The sequence below is a fragment of the Megascapheus bottae genome, chromosome 15 (assembly GCF_031878675.1).
Source record: "Megascapheus bottae isolate mThoBot1 chromosome 15, mThoBot2.hap1, whole genome shotgun sequence".
NCBI classification, from domain to species: domain Eukaryota; kingdom Metazoa; phylum Chordata; class Mammalia; order Rodentia; family Geomyidae; genus Megascapheus; species Megascapheus bottae.
Window position 1 is genome coordinate 15,589,559 of NC_143523.1, and position 14,549 is coordinate 15,604,107.

The window sequence follows — 14,549 nt, forward strand, 5'->3', positions numbered from 1 at the left end:
TATCTTCTTCTTTAACTTACTATGTTAGCAGTGAAGGGAGGTTTATCATTGGCCAAAGGGCAGGGGAAGCAGGGAGAGTCACAAATCGACTTCTTCATGCCTGGTATCTTATGAGAAGAGGACATTTAGACACAGAAACACACAGGAGAGAGCAGCGACTAGTAAAGAAATGCCAGTAATCAGTGACCACCACCTCAAGCTAGGAAGAGGCCAGGAGGGATTCTCCCTCTCTGTGAAGCACCATGGCTCAGTGACAGCTTGGCTTCTAACTTCCAGCCTTCAGAAGGGTGAAATGATAAACTTCTGCTGTTTCATGACCCCTGGTTTGCCAGGTGCCAGTGATTCACACCTGTAATCCTAGCTACTCGGGAGGCTGAGATCAGAGGATCACAATTCTAAGCCATTGTGAAACCCTTATCTCCAATTAACCACTCAAAAGCTAGAAGCAGTGCTGTGGCTCATGTGATAAAGTGCTAGCCTTGAGCACAAAGAGGCTCAGGGATAGTGTCCAGGCCTTTAGTTCAAGCCCTACAGCAAAAAGAAAAAACAAAAAGCCAGGTATCAGTGGCTCACACCTGTTATCCTAGCTACTCAGGAGGATGAGATCTGAGGATCGTGGTTCAAAGCCAGCCCAGACACAAAAGACTGTAAGACGGTTATCTCTAATTAACCACTAGAAAACCAGAAGTGGCGCTATGGCTCAAGGGGTAGAGCAGTAGCCTTCAGCTGAAAAGCTCAGGGACAGCGCCAAGACCCAGAGTTCAAGCCTCATGACCCACAAAAAAGGGTGGGGGGGCAGGAGTTTGGCCTAGTGGTAGAGTGCTTGCCTGGCATGCATGAAGACCTGGGTTGATTTCTCAGTACCACATACATAGAAGAAGCCTTCAGAAAGCCCAAGGACAGTGCTCAGGCCCTGAGCTTAAGCCCTGGGACTGGCAAAAAACAAAGGGAGAGAGAGAGAAAAAGAATTTAAGTAAACCAAGTGCACAGAAAAGGGAAATGGTATGCACTGATCTTCTGACTAAGAAGTAGTTGCGCAGAATTTCAATTCAACATGTCAATTTATGAGTACAGCGGCTCCTGATCAATATAATCCCTTCCCCAGAGTTTTGTTTGTTTGATCTCCTCTCCCCCATCCCTTCTCCTCCCTGCTGTTCCTGGGGCTTGAACTCAGGGTTTGGGCACTGTCCCTGAGCCTGTTTGTGCTCAAGGCTAGCACTCTACCACTTGAGCCACAGCTCCACTTCCAGCTTTTTCTGAATAGTTTATGGAAGATAAAGAGTCTCACAAGGGCTGGGAATGTGGCTTAGTGGTTGAGTGCTTGCCTAGCATGCATGAAGCCAAGAGTTCAATTCCTCAGTACCACATAAAGAGTTAAAGCCAGAGGTGGTGCAGTGGCTCAAGTGGTAGAGTGCTTTCCTTGAGCAAAAGAAGCTCAGGGACAGAGCCCAGACCCTGAGTTCAAGCCCCAGGACTGGAGAAAACAAAAAGGGCTTCACAGACTTTCCTGTCCCAGACGACTTCACACCTGGATCTCGAGATCTCAGATTCCTTGAGGAGCTAAGATTACAGATGTGAGCCACTGGTTCCAGACTCAGATGGCATTTTAAGCCTGGAGAGGCTTCAGACCGCTGCAATGTTTTGCCTATAGAACTCAAAGGTCGTTTCAGAGATTTGTGTTCACTCTGTGGAGATTCATCAGGCTATGTCTAACACACACACACACACACACACACACACACACACACACACAATTTTTTCCTGCATGTATATTATAATTTAATACAAAGAAAATCCCTTCCAGGTTAAAGAATAAAAAAGATAAAATAAATCTCACATGGCCTGAGCGTGCATAATGAGTGCAAATTCTTTCCTCGTGTTCTAATTGTTTCTTTCTGTCTTTAATCTTGGACAGCTTCCAGTTTTCATTGCTAGGTGTTTCTTGCCCACAGAACCATTTTGACAAGCGTGGTATTCACAATGGTGCAGTGTTGCCCTCTCCAGCACCAACACTTTGGGGTTAGACTTCTAAGCAGAGGAAGCTCATCAGTGAAACAGCCTGTGAAAATGGGTGCTCTAGGCTAAGCTTCAAGCATGGAAGTAAACAGGTTGACTTTCTGAGCTACTTGAAAATAAAGTTGCAGATAGCTCATGGCTCATCTTTAAATAACCAAAGGCTTTCCTCCATAGCCAAACACCACACATTTAACATCGATTATGTAATATATCATTTTAACATCGATTAATAATGAATCATTTTCTGCTAATTAGCTAATGCTCTTTACCCTTTTATTTTGCCTAGATCAGAGATACACAGTGTACATGTTGCATTTGTTCATAATTCTCTCTATCCTACTTTTTAAAAAATAATTAATTTTAAATTTTATTTATTTATTTGTTCTCAGCTTGAACTCAGGACCTGGGTACTGTCTCAGATTCTTTGCTCAAGGCTAGCATTCTACCACTTGAGTCACACCTCCACTTCTCTTGTGGTTAACTGGAGGTAAGAGTCTCAGGGACTTTCCTGCCAGGACTGGCTTTGATCTGTAACCTTCTCTGCCTCTTGAGTAGCTAGGATTATATGTGTGAGCCACAGGTGCTTGTCTTTATTGAGCATTTTTAATAGCTGGATCATTTTAGGAAAATATTGGTATTAAGAATATATTATAGGGCCGGGAGTTTGGCCTAGTGGTAGAGTGCTTGCCTAGCATGCACCCGGGTTCGATTCCTCGGTACCACAAACATAGAAAAAGCTGGAAGTGGTGAAGTGGCTCAAGTGGCAGAGTGCTAACCTTGAGGAAAAAAAAAAAGTCCAAGGACAGTGCTCAGACCCTGAGTTCAAGCCCTGCAACTAGCAAAAAAAAAAAAAAAAGAATATATTATATATTATGTAATCATATACATATATAGCATGTAATGTATAGTTTCTTGTGTAATATAACTATGCAAAAGAATTTATATAATCATATATGTATTTTTTAGAGAAGCTGACTGGGGCTTCTATGGAAAAAATATGCAAGCATAGCTACAGCATAATCCTAGAACAGAGCTATGAGAAGGTAGGCTTGTCAGATAATAAATTATTTTATAAAGAGTTTATAATTAGGGGCCAGGAGTTTGGCCTAGTGGTAGAGTGCTTGCCTAGCATGCACAAAGACCCAGGTTCAATTCCTCAGTACCACATACATAGAAAAAAGCCAGAAATGGTGCTGAGGCTCAAGTGGTAGAGCTCTAGCCTTGAGAAAGTCCAAGGACAGTGCTCATGCCCTGAGCTCAAGCCCATGACTGGCAAAAAAAAAAAAAAAACTAAAAAAAAAAAGAGTTTATAATTAAAACTAGTAAATCAACAGTCTATTAGAATAAAATGGAAAGTCCAGAATTAGACCCAAGTATACATGGAAATCCAGCCTGGGATGCTGGCCTCTCAGTCTTTGAAAGCGAAGTTGATCCTTTTAATAAGCAGCGTCAGGACAACTGGATGGCCATTTGGAGAAAGATAAAATGGGACCAGAACTGCTGCCTCATGCCACAGTCAACTCCAAGTGGAGCCTCTATCTTCATGCAGTCAAGAAATAAAATCAGAGACATTAGAAAAAAATAGGGAAAAAATTAAAGATCATTTTAATGCAAGGAAACTTTCTAATGTGGACTCAAAATCCAGATGCAACAAAAAGCTTAGTCAAAGTTCACGACATATAATAAAGCAACCATAAGTAAAGTCAAAAGAAAACCTGGGGAAAGGAACTACTGTGCACATCTGTTACGCAGGCCTAAGACGGGTAACACAGAGTCAGGCCAGCCAGCCCTGTGGATGCACTCAGAAAGAATCCAGAAATGAGTAGGAGTTGGAGACAGAGTCACCATGCTAGATTTGGAAGTGCAGGATGTCAAAACAACAGCAAGACCCTAGCCTCTTTAAAATGCCGGAAGAAGCATCCATTGATCCTGAGGCAAGTGCTCACATCCAGGGCCCAATGTGTAACACACCCTACACAGTGATTGCCCCTGGCTGTCTGAATCAGAATCTCTACCACGTGACACATACATAGGCCTTGCCTCATTGATTTCTGTCCCCCCCTTTTTTTAAACTCACAACTGGTCAATACCAGGAAGATTCCCCTGCTGCTGGCCTTGTCAGTTATGGCTCCAGAAATAACACACATTCCTGCCTCTGTGCTCTGCCCACTCCCTCTGAGAACACAGACAGGGCTGGATTAAGGGACCACTCGCTAGCTAAATGTAAACACTTGTAGATACTCGGAATCCATTTGTTTTCAAAGTCCAGCAGCCTGCTTTGCACCTGTTGGCAGAGTATCAACTCCCCCCCCACCCCCCCACTCCCCACCCCCGTGTTCCTAGCTGCATGAACCAACCCATCCGTTTCGATTACAAAGTCAACAGCACTTGAGAAGCCTGCCAGCCACTTTCACACCATCCTTGCACAAACTCTATCCTGTTAGCGTTAAGTTCGTTTGGGAGAGGAGAGAGATGAGTCTCAAAGAAGTTCAAAAAGTTGGTGTATGGAAGCAGGCACCAGGAGCGGATCCCTATCATCTTCTCAGGAGACTGAGATCTAAAGGACTACAGTTCAAAGCCAGGCAGGAATGTCTATAAGATCTCATCTCCAAAATAACCAGCAAAAAAGCCCGAAGTGTGGCTCAAGTGGTATAGTGCCAGCTGAGCAACACAACATACACAAGGCCTTAATTTCAGTACCAGTTTCCACAGTGCTACCCAAAATAAACCTTAGCAAAATCACAATATGGGCTAGGATTCCAAATCAGGAAACTGACCTGTTGAGGAGCTGGCATGGGACACTGAAGGTACAAAGTTGGTCTGTGAGTCATGTACCCATAGCTCACATCTATAATTCTAGCTCCTCAGGAGGCTGAGATCGGAGGATCTAGCTAGCTTCCTTTGAGGACCCTAAAAAAATGATCCGATTACGTTTTAGAGGGTATTCATTAAGAACTTCTACTGGAGGCAATGTAAGGGCAGCCTGCTCAGCCAGAGGATGACGCTCAGGTCTGAAGCTCTGGCTGGCTCCCCTTCCTGATCCCCTGACCTCTTGGTTAGGTGCTGCACACAGCTCCACCACATGCTGATGCCCTTGTCAGACCCCGCACACAGCAACCTCCCGTATCCATGAACCCAGGGATGCTGAAACCTCAGGAGTGCTGATCTCTAGACATGCCATGTATACACATACACCATATATGCACATACAAGACTACAAGAAAGTTTGGTTTATACGTTAGGTAAAGTAAGAGATGGACATGAAGAACTAATAGTAATGGAACAATTGCCAATAGGAGAATAGATGATGGACAGCGTAAGAGTACTGTCTCTACTTGTCTTTTTGGACTGTATTCTTCTTCCTTGGACTGTATTTTCTTCTACATTCTCCAAAAATGTGTTATGTGTATTGGTCTTTGTGATGTATCTGTTCAAGCCCATCATATATCTAAAAACTAAAATTGGGTTGTCTGTATTTTTCTGATTAGACTGACAGCTAAAGTTGGTACTGGTTTTATAAGTGAGATTGGACATTATTTTCTTTTGCTTCCTGTTCATTTGTATTTTTTTAATAGTCCTGGGGCTTGAACTCAGAGCCTGAGCACTGTCTTTGGGCTATCTCAAGGCTAGTAGCTCTACTACTTGAGCCACAGCAACATTTTTTAGCTTTTTCTACATATGTGGTACCAAAGAATCCAATCCAGGTCTTTGTGCGTGCTAGGCAAGCACTCTACCACTAGGCCAAACTCTCCCCCATTCATTTGAATTTCTTTTTCTGAGAATGATCTTCATGTCTGTGTGTGTGTGTGTGTGTGTGTGTGTGTGTGTGTGTGCGCGCGCGTGCAAGCGCGCGAGTGTGCTAGTTCTGGGTCTTGTTCATAGGGCCTGGGCTCTGTCCCCAGCAATTTTGCTCAAGGATAGTACTCTACTACTTGAGCGACAGCATCACTTCTGGCTTCTGGAAGTTAATTGGAGATAAGAGTCTCATAGATTTTTTTTCCTGCCCTGGCTGGCTTCAAACAACAGTCCTCAGGTCTCAGCCTCCTGAGTAGCTAGGATTACAGGTGTGAGTTACTTGTACTTGGCTAACAATCATTTTTTAAGTCTGTGTTATGTTCTTAAAAAATAAATAAACAAAAGATGACATGAGCAAAGTCCCACTGTGTTGTACTGAGCCTATGGAAGGGCCTGGACTAGTGGAAGGGAGCAGGAACTCAGCTTCTCATTCTCTGCTTCTCTTTGGCTGTGTGTCTTTGGGCAGGTTGATTACTTATCCTCACTTATCCTTATTTATCCTACAACATAGGGACAGTGGGACCCACATTCAAGAGTTCTTATCAGCTAAATAAGATAGTGTATTAAAAGTTCCTGTACATTATCAAGGTGATCAGTATGCAGGTGTGTGTGTGTGTCATGTGTACAACAGGTATAAAAGAGTGTGTGTGTGTTTGTGTGTATGTATGTGAGAGAGAGAGTGTGTGTTGGAAGAGGCAGGACCCAGCTGTGGTGCAGGTGTGTGTGTGTGTGTGTGTGTGTGTGTGTGTACTGGAAGAGGCAGGACCCAGCTGTGGTGCAGGTGTGTGTGTGTGTGTGTGTGTGTGTGTGTGTACTGGAAGAGGCAGGGCCTGACTGTGGTGCAGGTGTGTGTGTGTGTGCAGCAGGTGTGAATGAGTGTGAGTGTGGGGGAGAGGGGGAGGCAGAACCCAGCAGTGGGATACAGTCCACAGTTGGCTCAATTACTCATGGCCTCAAAATAAAAAAGCTGCTTGAGGTATTTACAGGCCCCAGGGCGGCTGTAAATCCCACAGCTTGGCTCTCAGCCAGAATCATCCTTGCTCACGCTCCCCTACTTTCTCCACTGGTGGCCAGAGCCTGGCTGCCTCCCTCCCTCCCTCCCCAGGATAGCCTGGCCCAGGGATGCCCAGAGAACAGAGACTCTGGGTGGTCTTGATGGAGCTTGGTGGTCTGCAGGGATTTCTAGAGACCCCTTCTGGATAGTTTGCCCGCTCTGGGGACTGCTCAGAAGAATCTGCTCTACAACGGGGGAGTGGGGGATGCATGGCCAGGAATTCCACCCCTTGGCCTTGGCTTAGGCAGGGGTTCAAATCCCAAGTCCCTTTCCCACTGAAGTTCACAGAGCAAGGAGGCTTAAGCCTCAGTATTCCCAAGAAACAGATGGGAATTCTTGTCCCTGTGTACCCATTCCTGAGCTTGAGCTCCAGGAAAGCTGGCTATTTCAAGCCCTGATGTGAATTGATTTCCAAACACCTGCATCTTCCTCCAGTGAGAGAAGAGAAAGGGAGGAGAGTGGAGAGGCCAGCGCTCTACCACTCTGAGCCACAGCACCACTTCTGGTTTTCTGGTGGCTAACTGGAGATCAGAGTCTCATGGGCCTTCCTGCCTGGGCTGGCTCTGAACCGAAATCCAGATCTCAGCCTCCTGAGCAGCTAGGATGATAGGTATGAGACACCAGCGCTCCCCTCCCGGAGTTTTAAACACTTTCTAAGCATGGATCATTCATTCATTTTTTTATTTTGAGATGGAGATTTTGCAATGTCACCCTGGCTGGTCTTGAGATCTTGAGCTTAAGTGACCTTCTTGCCTTCAATTAAAAAAATTTTAATTCACTATCAACTGGTTCCACTTTTCTTATTTCCATACACGCACTGCCACTCACCCCTACTCAGCCCTGCCATTCCATTTTTTTAAAAAATGTGCTAAATTCCTACAGAGCAAGCTCTCAGGCGAGGCACTTGGGTCTAATTCCCAAATCACCTTTGGAGATAATTTCCTGCCATGTCTGTTTTCCCAGAGAGGAGCCAGAGATGAGGGTCATTAAGGTTGGCTTAACCACAGCACTGAAGCATCACAGAAGGACCTCACTGCCTGTGACTCAACACAGGACAGGCTACATGGGTGACAGCAGAGGCTCTGGGATGGATGCTAAAGTGAGGGTGCCAGTGTCCCAGGAAAAGACCTCCAGGAAGACAAATGAGGACAAATGTCAGCCCAGACTCTCTCCCTCCCCCATTCAAACCTTATCCTCCAGCCCCTGCCGCAGCTGTCTCCATCAGGGTCTCTGATCCAATTACAGATCCAGAGTCCTGGCTGCCTCTGCCTCCTCCTCCCAGTCTGCAGGGGACAGGGACTCTGCTTCCTGAGAACCGCTCTGAAGCTGACAAAGCTGAACTCTGTCTGCCAGCTGCCAACATCACGGTGCCCACCCTCTCAGATCTCATTCCCTGGGGTCTAAGGTAGTTGGTGCCGAAGGACAGGAATGAGGCCTCTGCAGCCAGCATGTGTGGAATCCTGCAGTTGGCTTTGTGTAGATGAATAATGCCACACAGCAGGCCCGGGCTCTGCACCTGCTGCTCGAGAAGTCTCCTCCTACTTCCGACCCAGTGCGCATGCACGTGCACACACGAATCATTGCCTCCTACCCAATGTGTGCACTCTCATCGTGCTACCTCCAACTTTACACATACACACTCCCTGCACACAGTGTCACACACCCCTTTTCTCTGTCAGACCTCACACACATTTCGCTCAGGAGACACAGGCTTGGACTAATTCCAAGCTTCACAAGTTACTTTGGTGACTCAGTCTATCAGTAAGCTTTGATTGTCTTATCTGAAAACTTGGTTCATAGCTGGATGCCAGTGGCTCAGGCCAGTAATCCTAGCTCCTCAGGAGACTCTGAGGATCATAGTTCAAAGCCAGCCTGGGCAGGAAAGTCTGTGAGACTCTTAGTTTCAATTAACCTTCAGAAAAGCTGGAAGTCGAGTTGTGGCTCAAGTAGTAGAATGCCAGCCTTCAGTGCCAGCCCCAGGACCAACACACACACACACACACACACACACACACACACACACACACACACACTTTGTGTCAACCATACTGCTTACACTTACCTTGTGTTAACCATACTGCCTAATTCAAAGGATGAGATTTATATCCCAGAGCCTTGATAAATGGCAATTGACTGAATGCAGAACAGCTCCCTCCACAAACACTCCATTCCTGTGCTGCCCCCTTCTGACACTCTCCTCCCCATCCCACACTTACTGGGAAGACACCTAGAGGGGCTGTGTACCCCAGCTCTCTCTGCTCACCCTGAGGGACCAGGAACCAGAGTTTAAAAAACATTTCCAACACTGCGTAGTCAGCCCTCCAACCCAATACTGGCTGCAGGCTCCTGCGGGCTGTGGGAGCGCTGGCTGGCAACTATTGAGCCCACTCTTTTTTTGACTCTGGAAAATGAGATGGGAACTTAAAGAGGAACAGAGGATCAGTCAATTAAAATTGATTCTTGTCGGTAAGAAATAACTCCCAGAGTCCTACAGAACATTTGTCATCCTGCTGCTTCCCTCGCTGAGGGAAAGGAATCCCTGACACATGTTCCCTATGGTTGCCAGTGAATTACGGGTTTTGCTTTCGTGTGTGTGTGTGTGTGTGTGTGTGTGTGCCGGGCTTGGGTTTTGGCCTCTGGGCATTTTTGCTCAAGTCCAGTCCTCTACCATGTGAGTCACTGCCTCACTTCCAGGTTTCTGGTGGTTAATTGGATATAAGAGTCTCATGGACCTTCTTGCCCAGCCAGCTTCAAGCCACAATCCTCAGATCTCAGCCTTCTCAGTAGCTGGGATCACAAGCATGATTCACCAGTGCTCGGCCCGTCAGACCCCACTCTTAAAGGCCAGGAGAGCCTCCTGGTTCACAGGCCTCCCCTGCCCTCCCAACCCGGTGCTCTGGGGGAAGAGGCTGGAGAAAGGACACTTCACCATCATGACAGGCGATTCTCTGATGAGGGAAGGACCACGATGCTAGTGGCGGCGGGAATGGAGTCCTGCCTCCATTTCTGGACAGAGTTCTGGCTTCGCTCTTCCAGGGAACTGGCGCGTCCCTGGCGCCAGGTGGCCGCGTGTGCCTTTCCCACACCGGTTCCCCATTGCTCTAGGCGCAGGACCTAGTTGAAGAGAGCCACAGGAGGCTGGCAGGAGGAGGTGCCGGGAGAAAAGGACAGGGGTGATCCAGGAGCGTCACCCAGGGACCAAGGCTCCTTCTCTGGGAGGAGGCGGCGGCGTCCATTCCGTGCGCCTCAGCGGTGGGCAGGGTGTGCGCCAGCCTCTGGCTTTTTACCGTTGGAGCTTCGGGGTAATAACCACTTTGCGGTTCAATTCCTTCCTTTCGAAAGTGAGAAGAACCACAGGTCACCTTTCGAGGCAGTGGAAAGACTTCACCGTGGGCCGGGAGCGTGGCCCAGCGGGGGGAGTGCCCGCCTAGCCTGCACGAAGCCCTGGGTTCGATTCCTTAGTACCACCGACACAGAGAAGGCCAGGGGTGGTGAGGGGTTGAGGAAGCCTGGCCCCAGCCAAGAAACCCCTGTTCCCAGACCCAGGGAAAGGGGGTTCCCCTGGGCCCTCTGGACCTTCACACCCCAAGATCAGGTGGAAGGCGAGGGGAGGCCCCCCACGCCCGGCCCGGCCCGCCCGAGACGCACGTGGAGCGGGAGCGGGCAGAGGAGGAAAGCGAACCCAGATCAGCTCGGCCCTGCGCCCCCAAGAGGCGGCCCTGAAAGACCCTCGTCCTCCGGTTCCCGCCCCCAAGAGATCAAGACGTCCCTGGGGATCAAACGTCTCCTTCACCCGCCCCAGCCAAGGGCAGAGCGCAGGCGTCCACAAGACCAACCACACCGGGTCTCCCCGCCCAGCTACGTCCCCTCGCGGGGCTCCTCGGCGGGCGCTCTTACCTCCCGGTGCCCCGGGCCAGCGCGCGCAGCCGGGCCGTGGAGCGCCCGCGCACCCCGGGGGACGCGGGTCCGCCCCTGAGCGCCGTGGGGACTCGGAGGCCCGGTGCATAAGCAGCAGCGAAGCTGGACTTATGGAACGGCAAGAGAAGGTAAGAAAGCCTTCTCCAAAGCGGCAGGTCCGGAGAGGAAATGAAGCCACCGGAGGCCGCTAAGTGCGCAAGGCGAAGGAGAGTGAGCAGGGGAAGGCGCTCCGGATGAGAAGGGAGGGAGGTCGGGACGATCCCTTCTGGGGTAGACCCGAGCTCGGGACGCTCCGGCAGAGCCAGCAGGGCTGTTGTCCGGGCGGCCGTGGGGATAACTGCGCGCGCCGAGCCGCTGCTGCGTGGCTTTCCGCCCTGGTCAGACAACCTGCTGCAAGCACGAGCTGCCTTGGACTAAAAGCATCGGATTTCTGGCGGAGCTGCGGGCAGTTAACACTTAGCTCATCCGCCGCAGGAGCAGGAACCCTGCACAGTTCCCACCTCCATCTTCTCCCTGCGGCCGCCGCTCCGTGGAGGCGCTGGTTCGAGAAACGAGACTGGAACCTAGCAGAGCGGTTAGCACGTGCCGAGGGCCCCCTCTCGTGGTTATGGTGCAAAATGGCCTCGGGGTTTGGGATCCTGGGAGGAAAAGGAGCCCGGAAACAGCTGAAGAAACTCTTCACTTTATCCACCTCTGTTTGCAACTAGCAGTTCTTTTCTTTCTTTGTGCCAGTCCTGGGGCTTGAACTCAGGGCCCGAGCACTGTTGTCTCTGGGCTTCTTTTGCTCAAAGTTATAGCACTCTACCATTTGAGCCACAGCACCACTTCCAGCTTTTTCTGGTTATGTGGTACTGAGGAATAGAACCCAGGACTTCAGGCATGCTAGGCAAGCTCTGTACCACTAAGCCATCTTCCAAGCCCACTAATTCTTATTTTTTAATTCACTTGTGCCTGTCCTGGGGCTTGAACATGGGATCTCACATCCTTAATTAGCTTTTCTTTTTTTCTTTCTTTTTTTCCTGTACTGTTCCTGGAGTTTGAACCCAGGGCCTGAGCACTGTGCTTTTGTGCTCAAGGCTAGCATTCTTACCACTTGAGCCACAGCTCCACTTCTGGCTTCTTGGTGATTAATTGAAGATCAGAGTCCTGGTACTTTCCTGCAGGGGCTGGCTTCAAACTGCAATCCCCAGTTCTCAGCATCCTGAGTAGTTAAGATTATAGGTATGATCCACTGGCCACCAACCTCGATCAGTTTCGTTCTCAGTTGGCACTCTACCACCTAACCCATGTTCCAGTCCAACGTTTTGCTAATTGGAGATGGAGACATAGTCTTTCCTGCCCAGGCTGGCTTTGAACCACAGGTCTCAGCTTTCTCATTAGCGAGGGTTACAGGCATGAGCCATGGGCATTTCTAACTGATGTAGCATGATTGTTCTTAAACTCAAATCTTTCAAAAATCTATCATCTATGGTTTTTCTTCTCACCTATGCATACTTTAATGTTTCCAATCTTCTTTGTGCCAGTTCTGAGTTCAAACTCAGGGCCTGGGTACTGTCCCTGAGATTTTTTTGCTGTAGGCTAGCATTCTACCAGTTGAGCCACACCACCACTCCTTTAGTGGTTAACTGGAGGTAAGGATCTCAGGGATTTCCAGCTGTATTGGAGTGACACTGCCCCTGAGCAGCTAGGATGACATCTGTGAGCCACTGGTGTTCGGCTTTATTGACCACTTTTAATGGCTGCATACTTTTAGGCAAAGCAGAACCTGCTATCACTACACATTTTGACATTTGATAAATCATCTTGCCAGCCACTCAATTACATAAGACATAAAATATTCAACTGTTAAGGTCTCTTTATGACAGACTTCTAGCAAACAATGTAATGACTTGGGAGAGTAAATATATCCATGTTCTCTTTGCAAATGTCATTTCCACGCTGCCTTATTAAAAAAAAACAAACCCTGTACAACTAACTGCTGGCTGCCACTAGGCCTCTTACACCCAGGAGACTCAGTCTCCAAGAAGAGGAGACCAAATGCCACATGACAGAAGATTTATGGGGCCACACTGGCATCTTCCATGCAAGAGACCAGCAGCCAGGAGTAACCCAGTCCCCAGAGTACCTAAATAGGTAAAATCAAAAGAAAATAGGTGTAGGGAGAACATAGGGACTTGTATGACGGATTATATGTAAGCCTATCAACACTGCACAAAGTGGAGGCCACTTCCCTGCTTTTAGCTTAACACAAGAGAAACAAGAAGCCAATGACTTAGAATGTTTGCTCAACCAAAGCAGGAGAGCAAGTTTTGTTTGTGGCTGTCAGTTTCTAAATGTGCCCCTGACCTGGGCTTCATTTGTTCTCATCTGTAAAAATTAAAAGCATTCAAGTGAAATTTCAAAACTTTCATCTCTGGATCTAAATATATCCGAACTACAAGGTCTTGTTATTTTTAACTTAGACCAAGTGTAAACAAGCCATCTTTTATGAGGACATGCTCCGCCAGGTCTGAACTCCTGCCAGACCATTCCTTCTAGAAGTGTTCATTCCATCAAGAATGAAAGTGACAAATTAGGGGACAGCACTCCAGGGGTTCAGGCTGTCAATGTGAGAATTAGACATAATTCAGCCCACAGTAGGATTTTGCCAATTATGTTAATGAAGGCAATAAGGGTGAAAAGATACTAACAAATTGAAGGCCTAACACTTCTATGTGTTAGATGAAGATTTTGTTGGTATTTTTTTTTTCTTTTGTGCTGGTACTGAGGCTTGAACTCAGGGCCTGGAAGCTATCTCTTAGGGTTTCAGGGGTTTTTCTCAAGGCTGTCACTACCACTTAAGCCAAGCTCTACTTTTGGCCTTTTGGTGGTTAATTGGTGGTAGGTCCCCTGGACTTTCCTGTCTGGGCTAGTTTTGAACAGTGATCCTCAGATCTCTGCCTTGTGAGTAGCTAGTATTATAGATGTGAGCCAACAGTGTCTGGCAGGTAGTTTCCCAGAGGAAAAAGAATGACTTGTTTCCCCCCACCCCAAAGCAAAAAACTAAAGAAAAAGTCCTAAGGCAGAAAAAGACTGGCTTATAGCACGGGGAAGTCGGTTAACCCTTCACTGCCCAGACCTGGAGCTGCATCAGCTGGTTTCCTAACACAGCAGCCTCAGCTGATAGAGAAACTTTGTGTTGTTTGGGATCCAGAATAATGAAGGAAAAATAATTGAATTTACATTTTTAAATTCATTGGATTCATAGGCATATTATTTCTAAAGGAAAAATGACTGAATTTAAAAGATGGAAGAAAAGGCATATTTCACCCATGCTTGTAGCTTTGGCTACTGGGGAAATCGAGGTAAGGCAGAAAGGAATCATGCTGACCAATTACCGCATGGATGAACCTTGAAAACATGATGCTAAGTGAAGAAACCACCAAGTGGCATGTACTGCACAAAACAACCACAACTACAGACCTATGGCATCAAGGAAGTCAGTTTGTGTCATCAGATGCTGAGAAGTGAGTCAACTGCTAAGTAAAAGTTTATTTTGTTGGTGATAAATTAGTGTAGGGGCCAGGAGTTTGGCCTAGTGGTAAGAGTACTTGCCTAGCATGCATAAAGACACAGGTTCGATTCCTCAGCACATGTATATGGACAAAGCTGGAAATGGTGCTGTGGCTCTAGTAGTAGAGCTCCACCCTTGAGAAAAAAGCCCAAGGACAGTGTTCATGCCCCGAGATCAAGCCCTAGGACTGGCAAATAAATAAAAAATTGGGGA